General features: G+C 39.5%; 1 non-coding gene across 1 annotated transcript; it reads left to right on the top strand.

Annotated features, from left to right (window-relative positions):
• The first annotated feature begins 5,270 nt into the window (after positions 1-5,270).
• On the top strand, positions 5,271-5,375 carry LOC141669174 (small nucleolar RNA R71). The gene has a single exon (XR_012553463.1). It is a non-coding gene; the product is annotated as a small nucleolar RNA R71 (small nucleolar RNA).
• Positions 5,376-5,957: the final 582 nt, after the last annotated feature.

The raw sequence follows: 5,957 nt of genomic DNA, 5'->3' as shown, positions 1-5,957 counted from the left end.
ATATTGTATTGATAGCCCAAACCCTACTGTAACACTTTTCAAGATCTATTGCAACCCCATTGGTGTTGCAGTATCACGTTTCTGTAACAGATAACCAAGGGTTGCAATAGGGTGTCATCGGGGTTGCAAAAAACTCTATTGCAACGCCTAAAATTGCAACCCCGAATGAGTCGCCATAGCCTTTTTTGTGGCCTTTAGCAAGGCTTTTTGGCCTTTAGTAACGGTTTCTTGGGGTTGCAGAATCCAATCTATGGCGATGTGCGGGATTTTTAATAGAAAATCAATTTCCACCCGATTTTTACTCTTCCACATCCTAAATTTCCCTCTCCAAATCAAACCCATTATTCCCACTATTCTCATAATCAATTCCCACTTCTATTCCATATCTAATTCTCTTCTCACCTCCTATATATACACACACTTATATACAAACTTCTCCACCACTTCTCAAATTCTCAAACAAAATTCTCTCTCAAACACTTATCTTTTATTCTCTCTTATTCAATCCCAATGGCATCCAAGATACAAAGAACTTAAGTCAGCAGCAGCATCCCTGATTCTTCGAGTGCAGGTGGTGTGAGGCCAAGGTTTTTGACTTCTGAGGCTAAAGCGGAGTATACGAGGCTTCTCTCAAAGCCTATAGCAAAGGAGCGAGGTTTTCTGCCATCAGAGAAAGATGGTAAGTTGTTGGATATGAATCTTGGAGATGGGCTGCGTTGCTTTTTGCGAGGCACCCGTTGTTGTGCCCATGAGTGTTGTTCGTGATTTTTATGCTAATGCTATGGCGGAGAAGAATGGTTTCACTGTGGTTAGGGGGATGACGGTGGAGTACAGTGCGGATGCGTTAAGGAGAGTGATTGAGCAGCCTGCGAGGAAGCCCGGTCAAGACACCTGGAACGATAAGACTCCAGAGGACTTTGATTTGGATTTGATTGTTGCTCATTAGAAGTTCAAGAGGGGCATGACTGATTATTCCACGTTTCCAGCTTTAAGCATGAACATGTTTGCTCATGCATGGAATGCGTTTATTTGTGCTAATATCATGCCATCTTCTTATGTGCAGGATGTGATTGTGGAGCGTGCATGGTTGTTGTGGGGGATTCTTCAGGGTGATTATGTGGACCTTGGGATGGTGATTTACCATGGTATTCTGAGATTTTTGGACGGAGTATTACGGGTTCTATACCCTATGCGTCTGTTGTGACGAAGCTATGTGTGGAAGTTGGTGTTCATTGGCCAGCACACGAGCAGCTCCAGATTTCGAGTGCTCCGATTGACAGCACCACTTTGGCGATGATGCAAGAGTGGGATGGAGGCAAGCCTGATTTGAAGGGGCTTGGATATTCTTTTTACCATCTGCCTGGTGGGAGGCCAGCTGTTGGGGTAGCTCAGTCGAGCAGAACAGCATGGAGATCTCATTTGGGAGAAGAGGCTGGTCCATCGCAGCATAAGCAGGAGGAAGCAGGAGCAGATGTTGGAGTTGGTATGAGCATGACGCAGTATAAGAGTCTAGTGAGGAGGATGGATGCGATACATGACATCCAAAGTCGGTTTGCACGTGATCTCACCCAGGCACTAGGGACTGCTTTCAGAGCTACATGTGTTGACATCCAGTGGCCAGTATTTGGTGAGGACTCCGTGTATCCACCTCCGGACACGCCTTACACTCCACCCATTGGGGGTGAGGATCCTGATTTCAAGTAGGTATGCATGATTCCTTACTATTACCTTCACTGAGGACAGTGAATATTTTAAGTTTGGGAGTAGTAGTTGAAGGAATATATTTTATGTGAGTCGCATATAGTTTGTATATTTATGATAGTTTAGTGCATATAGTTGCATATTTTTCCATGTAGTTTTTTTTGTAGTTTTTATGATAGTTTGTTCATATAGTTTCATGCATTTGCATAATAACATGATCCCTTAGATTATTTTTCTGATTGACTTGTGATATTGATGCTAGTATAGTGATGTCGTATTTAGTGATGTTAAGTCTTATTGAGTTGATTTGCATGCTAGAGACAATTGTATTTAACTAAGTCTTATAGGTTGCTTGAGTGCTAGATCATGATCATGGTATGTTTTTTTGTCGAAGTTTAATCGCTTGTTTATATTTAGAATTTAGGATATTCTCTTAATGATAGAGTAACATGAAAATTTAAAAATTGGAGAAAATTGGATTTCAGTGCTAGTTGTTGTGGCTAGGTGTCAAATGACTAGTAGCCGGCTCATATTTATATGAGTAGTCTAGGGTTGAATGAGATGGAGCAAAACGCACTCATTCAGAAATCGTTGAAAAAAAGAAAAAAAAAGTATGTGTTTATGCATAATTGATCACGATTGGGCTCTTTATTAAGTTATTTTGAAAAAAAAGTATGTGAATAAAAGCATGAATCTATATAAAACTCCAATATAAGAATTGAAGTGTTATAAGTTATTTTGAGTCTAGCTTTTATTTTATTTATAACCTTGCGATTGCTTTGATGAGTAGTGAGTCATGATTATTGATCTAGTTGTGATAGTATATCTGTAAGCAGTTACACATACGCACGTCTCTGGTTTTTAGGTTGATTTATGGGGTTTGATTGATCTTTATGTGAATATCTGCATTAGTTGAGATGTTGCTTGTTGATTGGTTTAGTTATTCTATGGGGATCGTTGCATTCATTTAGTTGCATTCATGCATTTTTATTTCTTGTTCTTTGTGTCTGTTTATGCTTGAGGACAGGCATTGATTCAAGTTTGGGGGTATGTTGAGTGGCATTTATGACACTTTATAACGCTACATTAAGATTTGAACTGGTGTTTTTGTACTCAAGTTACTGATGTTTTAATGTGTTTTCTAGTGTTTTTACATTTCAGGCATTAATCCGGGATTCAGGTGAATTGGCATTAATTTGATACTAATATGGTGTTAGGATGATGTCCAAGGAATAAAGGCTCATAAAGACCAACTCGTTGCAGCAAGAAAATAAGGCAGTTCCAGTTTTTCCAGAAGACCGGCACGCCCGTGTTATGCTAGCGTGCAACCGCGCCTGAGAAACGGAATGTCAGCGCGATCGCGCTGGTGAAGCGAGCGGTCATGCCAGGTCGGGAATCCAGTTTCCTGTTTCAATTAGAAGACCATTTTTCTGGGCATTTGGATTAATTGGGGTGCTATTTAAAGACAATAAACAAGACGTTTTTTATAACGGAGCTTAATGAGAAGACGACAAGAAGACCTATAGCACAATTCAACGAGGGCGAAGAAGATTTAGTTTATTCTTGTGAATCTTTATTCTAAGTTATAATCTTGGATGCTTGTTTTTTGTTTTATTGAACCTAATACTCTGGATTACGTACTTTGTTTATTATTTGTTTATAAAGACTACATTTATTATACCATGCTTTCATCAGAACCCACGTTGATGATGAGTCCGATTATGGGCTAATCATTATCATGGGGTTCTAGCAGATTTGTTTATGGATTTCTTTAGTTAATTTGTTTTGATTCCTTAGTGTGTGGTGATTGTATGATAACCTAGTATTGGTTGTGCTTATTTGTCTTATGAGCGTCGTGAACTTATAAGATACCGTGTTAATTCTTAATGAAGCGACAGTGAATTTAAGAATTTAGAACTTGCCAACCTAGCATAGGTTCATGTGTTATTGTTATACATGATTCATAGGTAATTTTAATCATCTTACTTGCCCTATATAATCAGGATAGATAACTTTGTGCATTAAACCGTTATATTGTCAAATTCTATAGACATATAGGGTGTCAATATAATTGGTGTCTATTCAGCTTCTATCTCTTTTGTGAATGTCTGGTAGTATGGTATTCGTACAACGAAAGTTGGCGTTTATCAGTTTCGTGTTATCTGATTAGTGTCATCACCATTACATGCTAAGGTTAAGAACAAAAAGGCTAGTGAATGAAGTACTTAATGAAGTTAGAATTTCATGTTTGTATCATATATTAATTAACTCTCTTTAATCTCTTAGTTTATATTCTCTAGTATAATTCTCAATAGTTAATCATAGTATAATCAAAACCCAAATTGTTATTCGTCTTAGCATTGAATAATAGCCATATCATTATTGCATAAGTGCACAAATCACATAGTTAATTTAACTAGTCTCTGTGGGAACGAACTAGAAATAATTCTATATTACTTGCCATCGCGTATACTTGCGTGAATTATTAGCGCATGCTTAGCGACTAACAAATATACATTTCATAAACTTCACATAACTAGGCATTTTTCAAGAGCTTCAGCGAAAGGTATGTTGATGTGAAGTTTCTTGAACACTTCCAGAAACTTCTCAAACTGCTTATCCAGCTTTTTCTTTTGTAGCCTCTTAGAAAAGAGAGGTGGAGGATTGGTCTGTTTCTCCCCTGTATTACCCTCAGGAGGAGTGTGTTCAACAGTAGTCTTCCTTGGTTCCACTTCAGCTTCCTTCTGCACTTCTTCTTCAGCCAAAGCTTCTTCATCCGAACCGTGAGAATGTCCGGGGTTTGCAACCTTCCCAGACCTCAATGTAATTGCCTTTACCTGCTCATTTCCTTTCCTCTTCCCTGGTACTTCAGTGTCACTAGGAAGTGTACCAGGTTGACGATTTAGCAAGGCATTAGCAGTTTGCCCGATTTGATTTTCCAAGGTCTTGATAGAAACAACTTGACTCTTGCACATGAGCCTCAAATCCTCCAATTCAGATTTTTCATTCGACTGTTGAAGCTGGAGTTATTGCATTGGTGCATATTGCGGTTGCTGAAAACTAGGGGGTTGTACTGCTTTGCTGGATACTGCTGGTAAGGTTGCTGAATCGCATTTGGAGTGTTACTCCAGCTAAAGTTAGGATGATTGCGGTTGTTAGGATGATAGGTGGCAGGTATAGGTTGTTGTGACCTCTGAAAGTTGTTCACGAACTAAGATGATTCACTAGAAATGGCACATTCATCAGTCTCATGGGCACCAACACAAAGCTCACAGACACTAGTGATCTGATTAACTCCATAATTAGACAGAGAATCCACCTTCATCGCCAAAGCCTTAAGGTTAGCAGCTATAGCAGTAGCTGCATCCAACTCCAAAATTGCTGCTACCTTACCCTGAGATAGTCTCTGTGTAGGATTCTGGTATTTATTAGCAGCCATCAGTTCAATCAATTCATAAGCTTCATCATAGCTTTTAGCCCACAAGGCTCCTCCTGATGCTGTATCAGGCATGTGTCGAGAAGTAGCACCCAAACCATTATAGAAACAGTTAATGATCATCTAGTCAGGCATCCGATGATGAGGACACTTCCTAAGCATCTCCTTATATCGATCCCAAGCCTCGTATAAAGATTCTCCAGATTGCTGAGCAAATTGAGTAAGTGCATTTCTGATTGCAGCAGTCTTCGCCATAGGAAAAAATTTGGTTAAGAATTTCTGAGCGAGATCCTCCCATTTGGTGATAGACCCTGGTGGTAAAGAATGTAACCAAAACTTAGCTTTATCCCGAAGACAGAATGAGAAAAGCCTCAACTTAATAGCATCTTCCGAAAATCTATTGAACTTGAAAGTGTCGCAGATCTCGATAAAATCTCTGATGTGCATGTTGGGGTCTTCTGTCGGAGAACCCCCAAAGTGAGCTGAGTTTTGTATCATCTGAATTGTGCTCGACTTGATCTCAAAGGTATTAGCCGAGATGGCTGGGTGAACAATGCTAGACTGAATATCATCGATCTTTGATTAAGAATAGTCCATCAAAGCCTTTGGATTTGCTTCTGGTTCTCCCATTGCAACAAGAGCCTCTTTTTATTTCTCAACCAAGATATCTTCCTCAACTTTCTCCTCTACTACAACTTCTTCCTCCGCTTGATCCAGTGTCCTCTTACGAGACCGAGAACATGTATGCATACACGCTCGCTAGAGTACCTGTAACACGACAAGGAATTAAGTAAGAAACGATGTCCAAGTCACTGAACTT

The sequence above is a fragment of the Apium graveolens genome, chromosome 6 (genome assembly GCF_009905375.1).
Source record: "Apium graveolens cultivar Ventura chromosome 6, ASM990537v1, whole genome shotgun sequence".
NCBI classification, from domain to species: Eukaryota; Viridiplantae; Streptophyta; class Magnoliopsida; order Apiales; family Apiaceae; genus Apium; species Apium graveolens.
This window is presented reverse-complemented; position numbering and strand designations above follow the sequence as displayed.